Source organism: Perognathus longimembris, chromosome 17 (assembly GCF_023159225.1).
Source record: "Perognathus longimembris pacificus isolate PPM17 chromosome 17, ASM2315922v1, whole genome shotgun sequence".
NCBI lineage: Eukaryota > Metazoa > Chordata > Mammalia > Rodentia > Heteromyidae > Perognathus > Perognathus longimembris.
In genome coordinates, this window is record NC_063177.1 from 51,556,041 (window position 1) to 51,568,261 (window position 12,221).

Below are 12,221 nucleotides of genomic sequence, written 5' to 3' on the forward strand. Positions count from 1 at the left end.
CCAGGCTGCTGTCTTCTGAGATGCCCCAGCAGAATCACGGGCTTTGAGGGGGCAACCCTGATCCTTCAGGGCTGCTATGAGGAGAAATACAAGAGAGATTGCAAATACTGTTGCAAAAACACTTCTGTGGTACCACGATGTGGGAATACTATGAAGACCAAAGGCGTAGAGGGAGTGAGCAGAGTGTTCATCCGTGACCATCCTGAGGACCTCATCATCACAGTGACCTGGAAGACCCTCTTCCTGAAGGACACAGGCTCCTACTGGTGTGGGATTGAGACACCCCTGGCTAAAGGAACTTATAACGACTTCCTGTTTGAGGTGTCTGTGCTCCCAGGTGAGCCCCCACTTGTACCAGTGCCCAGACTGTCACAGAGGCTCAGTAGGCAGAAGCTGGGGAAGGAACCAGATCAGAGCCTGGGAGCCACTGTGTGTGTGTGTGTGTGTGTGTGTGTGTGTGTTTCCACAAGCACAGTGGAATGCATGTGTGTTGTTTGAGGCCTTCTGTGGACTCTGCTTGACAGCCTCAGCCCAGAACACCTCCTTGGGGACAGCAGAGGAACTGGTCCTGACTCCTAGGTCCTTAACAGCCTATGTGCCCTGATGAAGGCTTTGAGCTTCCTGGGGTGGGGTGGGGGGGATGGGAGGAGGGGAAGACCCCTGTGTCACAGGCTCCTGTCTGCCCCCTTCCTGTGTGCCGGGATAGATTCACCTCCCCTGGTGCAGACATGCTAAGATTACTCCCTTATCAGTGCTCCCCTTTTCACCCTCTCCCCTGGGCATCCAAACCGCGGGCGGCCAAGGTGGAGCGAAGGGACACGGCAAGCCTAAGGTATACGTGGCCGATCGGGATACCCTTTTCCTCCCTCCTTACCCACCAAGGAAGCCGGGCGCACACGGATCTCGGGGACACTTCGGAGAGCAATCTGGTTTATTCGGGAGGGGCTCACAGTAATATAGTGATGATGACGAGGATTGAGCAGGAGCCGGCGATAGGCTGGCCAGCATGTCCGTCCAAGAGCAGCTCCCAAGGACCTCCCTCATGGGCTAACGTCACTTCCCGTAGTACCACCCTCTGGGCAAAGCCCGAGAAAGGGGAGCACACGTGCTTGCTGGCGCAAGGTGGGGGGGATGGTCTCAAAGCTACCCCTTCTGGTTACAGACCCAGAAGGAGATAGGTGTGGCTCACTTCCACACTGCCCCAGGGCTGGGGAAAGGGTGGCGTCTCAGGAGCGCTCTCATCGCCCTTCCCCCTTCAAGGCCAAGCTGAATCCCCAACACCTGTGGAAACAGGATCCCAGGACATCAGTTCCCCTCTATCAAAGGCCTTCTGATCCTTTGCTCTTCTCTCCTCTGCTTACTTTGCTCCCCTGCCCTCCCTTTTTATCCCTCCTCTCCTTCCTCTTTCCCCTTTCCCTGTGCCAGTGCTGAGGCTAGAACTCAGAACCTTGTATTCTCTCTCTCTTTTTTTTTGGCCAGTCCTGGGGCTTAGATTCAGGGCCTGACTACTGTCCCTGGCTTCTTTTTGTTTTTGCTCAAGGCTAACACTCTGCCACTTGAGCCACAGCGCCACTTCTGGCCATTTTCTGTATATGTGGTGCTGGGGAATTGAACCCAGGGCCTCATGTATACGAGGCAAGCACTCTTGCCACTAGGCCATATCCCCAGCCCGAACCTTGTATTCTCACTCAGCTTTCTCCACTCATGGCCGGCAGTGTAAGACTTGAGCCATAGCTCCATTTCTGGTCTTCAGTGGATTAGTGGAGTGTTGGGGTTCAGCCTTGGCCTTGAGGGGGAAAGGCAACGGAGAGCACGCCAGAGACGCGGCCATTCCCCCAGCCCTGGGGGAATGCGGAAGCAGGCCACAATTCTCTGGGTCTGGAACCAGAAGAACTGGCTTTGCAACCAGCCCCCAAACTTTCTCGCCAGCCCATGTGCCCCCCAGTCTCGCGGGCTTTCACCCCCGGGGTGGCGCTATCCAGATGACGTTAGCTCATGAGGGGGTCCTATGACAAGTTCGCCGGCCTATCGCCAGCTCTCTGGTCGATGACCCCTTCTCTGGTCACCTTCTACTATATCAGCTCTAGCCCCTCCCTTATTAAATCAGATTTGCTCTTGAAGCATCTCCGAGATCCGCGCACGCCTGGCTTTCTTCACGGGCAAGGAGGGGGGTAAAGCGATCTCTTACGGCCGCGTGCACCTGAGGTCTTTCCTGAGCCTCCCACTCCACTCTGGTCTTACCTGCGGGTCGGGTGACCAGGGGAGAGGGTGAGAAAAGGAGCTGTTAGAGCAGAGCAGAGCCTGGATCTCCGCGCCAGAGGAGGCGACCCAAGCCCGGAACTTTGGCGCCCAGCGTGGGTTGGCAGAACCCATGCGAGGAAGTCCGGCTCCCGATAGACCCTCAGGGAATTGGGGTGTAAACCCCGGGACGGGCAGTCTTCCCATCCAGGTCAGCAAAGAGGATGGGACAAGTTCAAAGTAGGCGAAGTAATTCTCCCCTTAAAATCCTAAAGTTCACCCTCCAAAACGCGGGGATAAGTATTTCGGAACCCTGTGCTATACAAATTTTGGAGGAGCTGACCCATAGGGTCCCGTGGTTCGCTGAGGCCAACCCACTCTCGTGGGAAACTTGGGACCAACTAGAACGGGAGTTAGAGGAGGCAGAATGGGGAGAAGAACTCCCACTCGTGGCCCTGCAGGCTATTAAAACCCTCAAGGCTTGCTTCTCCTCGGACCCAGGGGAGAGTCCCTGGACTCAGGAGAGGGCAGCCGGAGGGAATTTTGGTCCGGAGGGGGCCCCGATGCCCCGCTCCGAGAGGCCCGGGGCGAGCACGAGCTTGATCCCCGGGACCCCAATCCAGACGGCGCTCCCACGGCAGCCGAGAGATGCGCAACGCTGCCGGCTTGCTACCCCTCCCCCACCAGAGGCCCGGCTCGGCTCCATACATATGCAAATTCAAGGAGCCCGGCTGAGGGGCAGCAGCAGCCCAGTGGCTGCACGCATTCACCGAACTCAGACGACTCAGCAAATCTCAACCTGGTAGCCATCTCAGCCTCGTGGCGGCCCCAGGAGATACAGGATTTCAGAGAATTCAGGAGAATAGTTCTCGAAGGAGGGGAACCAAACACCCGCTGGGAGGAGAGCCTACTCGAGGGCGTGGCCCACCGGTTTTCTACCGCTCAGGAGTGGAGAAGCCTGGCCCGGTCACTGCTTGATAGAACAATGTATGAGGAGTGGTGTTCCCTCTTCAGATATGAGTGCTATGCTCAGGCAGAGAGAAATCAGGCCACCGATCCGCCAATCCCCATAACCTTTGGCATGCTGTTTGGATCCACCCACCCCCAACGGGCTGCCTTCCCTGCCCCCTACCGGGAGCAGGTACAGGCTGTGGGACTGGTCGCATGGTGCGGCTTGAGAGAGGGGTCCCTAGATTCCCCGGCAATAAAAGCTACCCAAGAAACCAATGAGAGCCTTGCTGCCTTCGTTGGCCAAGTGAGGGACAATCTCCGCCGACAGTTTCATGGGCCCCAGGTAAATCAATTTCTGAGGACCCTGGTGTGGGAAGGGATGACATCAGAATGCAGATTGGCTTGTGCAGGAGTAAAGGAGAGATCAGTGGACAGCTGGATCTACGCTTGTTGGGGCATCAGCGCACGAGCCTACCAGGCGCAGCCGCTGACCACTCTGCTTACTGAGGAGCCCGCCCCCGCCCCCACCGGTGAGGCAAGCAGGGAGCGCTGTTACATATGCAGCGGCTGGGGTCACACTAAGAGAGTCTGCCCCTCTAACCCCGTAAGATCTAGCCCTGTAAGATCTGGCACCTTGAGGGGACAGTCCCCAAGCTGGAGGGCTAGGGAGGTACCCAAAAGACTTTGCCCCCGCTGCCAAAAGGGATTTCATTGGCGAAGAGAGTGTAGGTCCAGATTTGATGCTAAGGGAAGGCCTTTAAATGACTAATGGGGCGCCCTCCAGCCCCGTCACCTGAAGGAGGTGATCAATCCCGGGACAGGCCCAATAAACAGCCTGAGGCCAAGGCCCTCTGGGCAGTCCCCATCGTCCCGGAGATGAGGCCAAAGACAGAAATTATCATAGCTGGAAAGAAGTTCCGAGTCTTAATTGATACCGCAGCAGACCAGACTATATTAAAGAAGGAACTAGTGCCTCCATGGTGGGACCTAATCCCTGGCCCCAGACCTCGGGGGTGGGAGGCACAGCTGAGAGTGAAACAACCAGGGATTGGCTTCCCTGGGATGACATGAACGGTGGAAAGGGGGTAGTGCGTCCCTTAATAATGACAAACTCACCAGCTAACCTGTTGGGACGAGATATCTTAGGAAAGATTAAGGCTGCGGTCATCACTGGCCAGGACCTGTCAGGTGGCCCTAGTGGCTGCCAAAAAGCGCCTCCCTCTGAGGCCTCGGGGCAGGAGGCTCCTGTTTCTTCTACAGGGCCTCACCCCCAATCCTAAGGGCCACTGTTCCAACTGTCCCTGCCATTCGATGGCACCCGGGAGCCCCAATCTGGGTGGAACAGTGGCCTATTCCCTCAAACAAATTAGAAAAGTTAAAGGAAATAGTATCAGAACAACTATCCCTTGGGCATATTAGACCTTCGCTGAGCCCTTGGAACAGCCCTGTATTTGTTGTACAAAAGGCCTCAGGTAAATGGAGGATGGTACAGGACCTAAGAAAGATTAATGAGTGGATAATCCCCGCTGGCACTCCTTTATGGGGGCTGCCATGGATCCCCTCTATTCCTCGGGATCTTAATTTCATTATAATTGACATCAAGGACTGTTTCTTTTCCATTTCCCTTGACCCCCAGGATTGTGAGTAGTTTGCTTTCTCTGTGCCCTCGGTTAACTATCAGGAACCAGACCAGAGGTATGAGTGGGTAGTCTTACCTCAGGGCATGGTTAATAGTCCTGCCTTCTACTTGGAAAAAGTTATACTAAGTGAAGTGAGCCAGACCCAAAGAAACATGGACTCTATGGCCTCCCTTATTGGGAATAATTAGTACAGGTTTAGGCAAGCCATAGCAGAGCATCACAAGGCCCAATAGCTATACACTTAGAAACACATAAGATGATGCTAAGTGAAATGAACTCCATGTTATGGAAACAAGTGATATATCACAGTTGTAACTACTTTCAACGTCCTATGTGTATGTGTAGTTTCTATTATTGATGATGTTTTGTATCACCTTCCTATGTTTGTACCTACACTATCTCTGTAATCTTATCTGAGTATATTGGAAACCGTGTTTACTGGTATTGGAAGTAGGAAATTCAAAGGGAATACCAAATTCGAGAGACACAGGGTAAAAAAAAGAGAAATAACTACAAAAGCAATACTTGCAAAACTGTTTGGTGTAAGTGAACTGAACACCTGGGGGGGGGAGGAAAAGGGGGGGAGGGAGGGGGGCATGAGGGACAAGGCAACAAACAGTACAAGAAATGTATCCAATGCCCAACGTATGATACTGTAACCTCTCTGTACGTCAGTTTGATAATAAAAATTTGAGAAAAAAAAATAGTCCTGCCTTCTGCCAACATTATGTGTCACAAGTTCTTCAACCTCTTCAGAACCAGTCAGATATTATTTTATATATTTACATGGATGACATTATTATTGGATCAGCAGATGTTCAAGTGCTAGACTTGGCCTATAGTAAGGTACAAACACTCCTACAAAGAGGAGGACTGCGTATAGCCAGTGACAAGATTCAGAAAGTATAACCCTTTAAGATCTTGGGGGCAGAGCTTAAACTAGACTCTGTGTGCCCCCTTAAGCCCCAGTTATCCTTCCAGTCATCTTATACTCTAGTGGAGATGCAAAGACTGTTGGGGGAGATTAATTGGCTAAGACCCTGGCTTCACCTGCCTCTACCAGGCCTCTTGTCAAGGCTGCCAATGTGTTTACAGATGGGGGATGAGCCGGCTCTCCTGTAGTGGTGTGCTCCGCCTCGCCCCCTGCCGGTGGGAAAGAAAACACCCATTACTTTGAAGCAGTCACTGGGTCTGCGCAGTTTAAGGAATTGTAAGCAGTCGCCCTGGCACTGACCCATGTCAAACAGCCAATGAACTTGTTTTCTGATAGTCTGTATGTGGTTAATTTGCTACCCAACCTGGTATTTTCATACATTAAATTAGATGAAAACCCAATCACCCCTCTGATGATCCAAGTCAGGTCTCTGTTAAAAGAGCGGGGTGAGCCTATATTTTTACAGCACCTTCGTGGACACCAAGGACTGCCTGGGGACCTGGCACAAGGTAATCGTATGGCTGACCAGCTGGCCACTAATGGAGCCATTATAGCTCTGGCCATTGTACAACCTCAAAACCTTCAAATGGTCCAAGGACTCCATGAGCGTACTCACTTAAATTGGAGAGGGTTACATCAGAGATTTCCTTCAATTGCTATAAAAGACTTAAAAAAGATTATAAGGACTTGCAAATCATGTATGCCTTTCGTGCAGGTCCCTCCCCTGCAATCTCCTGGGGTCAATCCCAGAGGCTTAAAGCCCAATGTTATCTGGCAGACTGATGTAACCCACTATGCTCCTTTTGGAAGGCTAAAATATATATTTATGTCTATTGACACATGCTCTGGTGCGTGTTGGGCCTCTCTGCATGCGGGGGAAAGAGCACGGCATGCTGAAAGCCACTTCTTACAATGTTTTGCTATCCTAGGGCTTCCTTTACAGGTAAAAACAGATAATGGACCTTGTTTCATCAGCAAGCCTTTACAGGCCTTTTTCCAAATGTGGAATATTTAACATACCACTGGAATACCATATAACCCAAAGGGTCAGCCATAATGGAGAGGCATAATAAGACCATAAAGGATTAATTATTAAAACAAAAAGGGGGGAAGCCCCCATGACCAGCTGAGGACAGCGATGTTTACATTGAATATTTTAAATTTCTCTAAGGATCAACCTCTGTCGGCTTTCCAGAGACACTGGTCAAGCCAAACACCCTACTTAAACGTGGAAGTCTGTTGGAAGGACCCCCTTACAGGGGCATGGCGAGGCCCAGACCCACTTATCAGTGCGGGAAGGGGTTTCACATGCGTTTTCCCAACTGGGGAACCGAATCCAATCTGGATACCAGCTAGAGACTTAAAATATTGTTCATCAGAATGACCGCCCAAGGTAACTTGCTCTTGAGGGATGTCTCTCCTTGTTTCCTCTCAGGAAAGCAAAGACCGTGGTGGAATTTCCTATGGAGAAACGGGAAAGCCTGACTGTACTGGCGATGGACCCAGTGTCGGCCCTGTTTCTTCCCTGGACCTTGCCTGGTGCCCTTTGGAGTAATGTTTGCTGTGGCAGCGTGGCCCACAGCCTTGCACAAGAACCAAAGGGAAATTTTGCACACTGTTGTTCCTTCCTTCACTCCCCCCTTTGCTGCTTATCTTAGGGGCCCCCATTGGAGGGAAATAGGAGCTAAAGAATTTGGACACCTTAATGTTTTATGATAAATGTTTACAATAAGCAAGGAATTGGCACCTTGCTGCAATGTTTACTATAAAGTGTTTACTAACCTCAATTGTTAAGTTACCAGCACCCTGGCTGCCAAATCGCCAGGACCTGAACCTACCTCTACCTCACCATCGAGGAAAGGGAGTGCCATCTGCACTACCTTGAGTGACACCAGAATGGACCAGGATTCCTCTATTTCCTATGGACTAAGCCAGATAAGAGACCCTCCATTGCTTTGTGCCTGTGTTGTAATTGCTCAGGTGTTGCAGTTACTCATGTTTGCATTTGCCTTGTATTACGATTGCTTATGCTCATGTCTGCTTGATGCTCCCATTTACATTATGTCTACATTGCCCTGTGCTAGACACATGGGTCTCTTATATTGTAAGCGATAGGCCAGAGCTGTCTAGGTAACAAGTGGCCTTTGGCCTTTTAGCCATCTAGGAACCCCATGAGGCTCGTCACACAACCATTAGGAGCTGCTGCTCACTGAGGTCCGCTGGCATGAGAAAAATTATCAGGGCTTTCTTTCAAGTGCCAATCCCACTCTCCACGAGTCCTCTCATCGGGCCGGCCAGCCCGGCAGGAAGGTCAGCCTGAAGAGCTAGGGCATAGCCCAGGACAAGTACGACTCCCCATGGGGGGGGCAACCTAAGACATGGCACGTTCTCAAGTAGGGCGCCTCCTGCTGTTCAAAGAAAAAATAAGGGGCTGGGGATATAGTCTAGTGGCAAGAGTGCCTGCCTCGGATACACGAGGCCCTAGGTTCGATTCCCCAGCACCACATATACAGAAAACGGCCAGAAGTGGCGCTGTGGCTCAAGTGGCAGAGTGCTAGCCTTGAGCGGGAAGAAGCCAGGGACAGTGCTCAGGCCCTGAGTTCAAGGCCCAGGACTGGCAAAAAAAAAATAAATAAATAAAAGTAAAAGGGGCAGATGTTGGGGTTCAGCCTTGGCCTTGAGGGGGAAGGGCAACGGAGAGCACGCCAGAGACGCCGCCCATCCCCCAGCCCTGGGGGAATGCGGAAGCAGGCCACAATTCTCTGGGTCTGGAACCAGAAGAACTGGCTTTGCAACCAGCCCCCAAACTTTCTCACAAGCCCATGTGCCCCCCAGTCTCCCGGGCTTTCGCCCCCGGGGTGGCGCCATCCAGGTGATGTTAGCTCATGAGGGGGTCTTATGACAAGCTCGCCAACCTATCACCAGCACTCTGGTCGATGACCTCTTCTCTGGTCACCTTCTACTATATCAGCTCTAGCCCCTCCCTTATTAAATCAGATTTGCTCTTGAAGCGTCTCCGAGATCCGCGCACGCCTGGCTTTCTTCATGGGTAAGGAGGGGGGTAAAGCGATCTCGTACGGCCGCGTGCACCTGAGGTCTTTCCTGAGCCCCCCACTCTACTCTGGCCTTACCTGCGGGTCGGGTGACCAGGGGAGAGGGTGAGAAAGGGAGCTGTTAGAGCAGAGCAGAGCCTGGATCTCAACACCAGGGGAAGCGACCCGAACCTGGCAGTGGAGGGTAGGACTCTCTTGGCTTTGTCTGCCTCATCTGCCTTAGCACCTCGATCCTCAGGCCTCAGCCTCTGGAGAAGCCAGGAGCACAGGTGTGAGCCTTGCCAAGAGATGCTTAAAATGTCCTGCCCAGAAACACAGTCTGAAATTGCCAAGGTGCCCTCAGGTAGTGTGGGCCCTCTCTCTCGAATTCCCCTCGCTTGGGGGGGAAGGGGCTTGTCCGCCCCTTCCTGGGTGGTTCTTTATCGCTCTCACGTGGGAGCGATGGCCACAGGTAGCCTCGTCTCTCTCTCTCTCTCTCTCTCTCTCTCTCTCTCTCTCTCTCTACTTCCCCTAGTTTTGGGGGGAAGGGGCTTGTCCGCCCCTTCCTGGGTGGCCCATTATCGCTCACGAGGGAGCAATGGCCACGGGTAGCCTCGGTGGTGTGTGGTCGCAGGGTGCCCCCAAACCGCCAAGAACAACACGGACGCATGGGCCCCAGGAGAAAAACCTCTAGGGCTTCTGTTTATTCAAATAAGGAGCCTCCCAGATATACCCTAAAGGTGGGCACAAGAGAGGGGCCCCTGATTGGTCCCAAGGGGCTGTCCCTCAAGTGATGTCAGACTTCCTTCTCTTCCGGTTAAAGACGGGAAGGGGAGGGACAGGCTGAGGTCAGCTGTGGCCCCTTAAAGGTGCAGCTGACCCCAACAAGGTAGAGCTAGGGAGGGCAGCTGGACAGGCCTAGGTGTGTCAAGGGGTGGAATGGACCTAGGACACCTGTCTGGCATGGTCCAGGTGTCAAGCCTCTGTGAGTCAGAGCTGCCAAAGCCCAGTGAGTACTGAGACAGGAGTCTGGAGTCCCTGAAACTGCCGTGTGTTTCACCCCACCACAGCCTACAGCTCCAAGAACAACATGACCTCCATGGAGCACCCCACCCAGGGGCCTCCACCATTGTACACGTGGCCCAGCACCACAAGGGAGGCTACTCCGGGTCCCAGCCCACAGCCAGGGTAAGAGCCTGCATTGGTGCTGTTGTGCCTTTGGGTGGTGGGGAGGAAGGGGGGCTTGTGTCTCCCCCTGCCTGGCCTCCCTCGCACTTGCCAATCCCACCCCTAAGTGTGAGAAGCCCGCAGAGTGGCATGCCTGTTTCTATTCAGCCGAGAGGGCCCTCTTGACAGTCACCCTGCCCCATCCGGCTGAGATGGAGCCTGTGGTCTCCCACTTGAATCCAGAAAGAGACAAGTCAGTGCAGAAGTCACCACAAGAACATAGCAGCCCTGAAGGAATCTGGGGACAGGATGAGGGAAGGATGCTGGCATGGTGTTCTTCAGAGGAGGCCAGATTGGTTAGAGGTCACATGAGTGGAGGGGTGGAGAGAGAGGACACTAGGGGTCTGGAGACAGAGGTCTGTGCAAATGCCATGCATGGACACCAGGACCTGAGCCCGCTGCCTGGGTCATGGTGCCAGCCAGACTCCCAACCCAGTCCACATCCTCCACCACTCTGAGAGCAGTTGCCATTTTTCTTTAACCATTCCTGGAGCTTGAACCACAGGTTTAGGCACTGTCTCTGAGCTTCTTTTGCTCAAGGCTAGCACTCTACCATTTGAGCCACAGCCCAACGTGTGGCTTTTTCTGTTTATGTGGTACTGGGGAATCAAACCCAGGGCTATGTGCATGCTAGGCCGGCACTGTACCGCTAAGCCACATTCCCGGTCAGCTGTGATTTTACACAGAGTCGATGTGCACCATGCACGGACTGTCTGTGAAGGTGACCAGGAGACACAGAGAGGAGAAATAGAATCCAAGCACATGACATGCATGTACGGAGGTGTGTACGCTGATTAGATGCATAGGTCTGAATTTGTACATATATTAATACATACAATAGCCAACAATTTCTGGGGCATGGCTGAAGTGGTAGAGCATATTCTGAGAAAGCACAAGGCTCTGAGTTCAAAACCCAGACCTCATAAGAAAACTCCAGAAAGCAAAATGGACCATGTGAGACCCCGTCCTCAAGGGACATGGTGTGTGGAGAGGAACAGGCATTCACAGCCACATTATGGGCTCCGGAACCCCACAGAGCAGTTCCCACCCCTGCAGGGCTCGGGGTAAATCCCTCAGCACCTCCTGCCACAGGGCCCTCCTGATGCCCGGCTCCCTTCACTTCCTTCCATGGCCACAGCCTCCCCCACCCACAATCCCAGGTTCAAGGGCCTCCTCTGCTGTCAGCAGGGGCAGAGGTGTTTCCTGCAGGGCTGTGCCGTGCAGCCTTGGTCCCCGCGTGGCTCACTGGACACAGGCCCTGGGTGTGGGGGGGTGAAGGGCAGACCCAAAGCTCCTTCTCTCCGGGGCAGCCGCTCAGAACCAGGGCTTCTATCTCTCACAGGTCCCTGCTGAGCAGTGTCCACTTCCTGCTGCTGGTCTTTCTGGAGCTGCCCCTGCTCCTGAGCATGCTCAGTGCAGTCCTCTGAGTGAACAGGCCTCTGAGGAGGTCAAGGCGGGAGGCGGATTAAACCGGATTATGAGCACCAGTGACATCCGTGGCCAGCTACTGCAGCCCTCGGGGATGGAGACCTAATGACCAGCAGATCTGTTTCCATTAGGATACTATACGCTTTCCAGAAACACCTGAGAGAAGTCTCCCTCTGTTATGTCACACCTAGAAGAGAAGATGCCTAATAAATGCAACTCTTTTCAACCACTAACTTTCCTCCACACCTGCGTGCTGCTTTAGCTCAAATGATAGAATGTGGTTAACACCAATGAGCCCCTTTCTGACCTCCTGTGCCTGCTTCCCACCCCCTGCAGACAAAACCAGCCCTGAGCTCCAAGATAATTGTCCTACTTGCCTCAAGAGTTTTCCCACACACCTGCCTATGTTCACCAAGGGTGCATTGTTAGCTTGTTTATTCTTGTGTTTTATGAAAACAAAACTGTCCCTTCCCCATTCAGTGCTCAAGATGCAGCTCATGTTTTCTCCTTCCTGGGAAGATATTGTGTGTGTGTGATTCAAAGGCCAGAGAGAGCTAGACAGAGTTTCCTAAATCAGAATCACTAGCTGACATCAACACTTCCTCCTCTCAAGCCTGGCACTGTCCCCTTTGTACCCCCACCACCCCAACCTCCTTCCATCCTTCTCCCAGCCTCCCCTTTCCTCAGAGCTCCACCCAACAACAGAGTGAAAAGCTGGGGGTACACAGGTGTTGGGAAATTCTTCATGGCTCAGGCATGTGCATCTTTCAA

At 53.0% G+C, this 12,221-nt stretch overlaps 1 pseudogene; it reads left to right on the top strand.

Annotated features, from left to right (window-relative positions):
• The first annotated feature begins 150 nt into the window (after nt 1-150).
• On the top strand, nt 151-11,599 carry LOC125366300 (annotated as a pseudogene).
• The last annotated feature ends 622 nt before the right edge of the window (nt 11,600-12,221 follow it).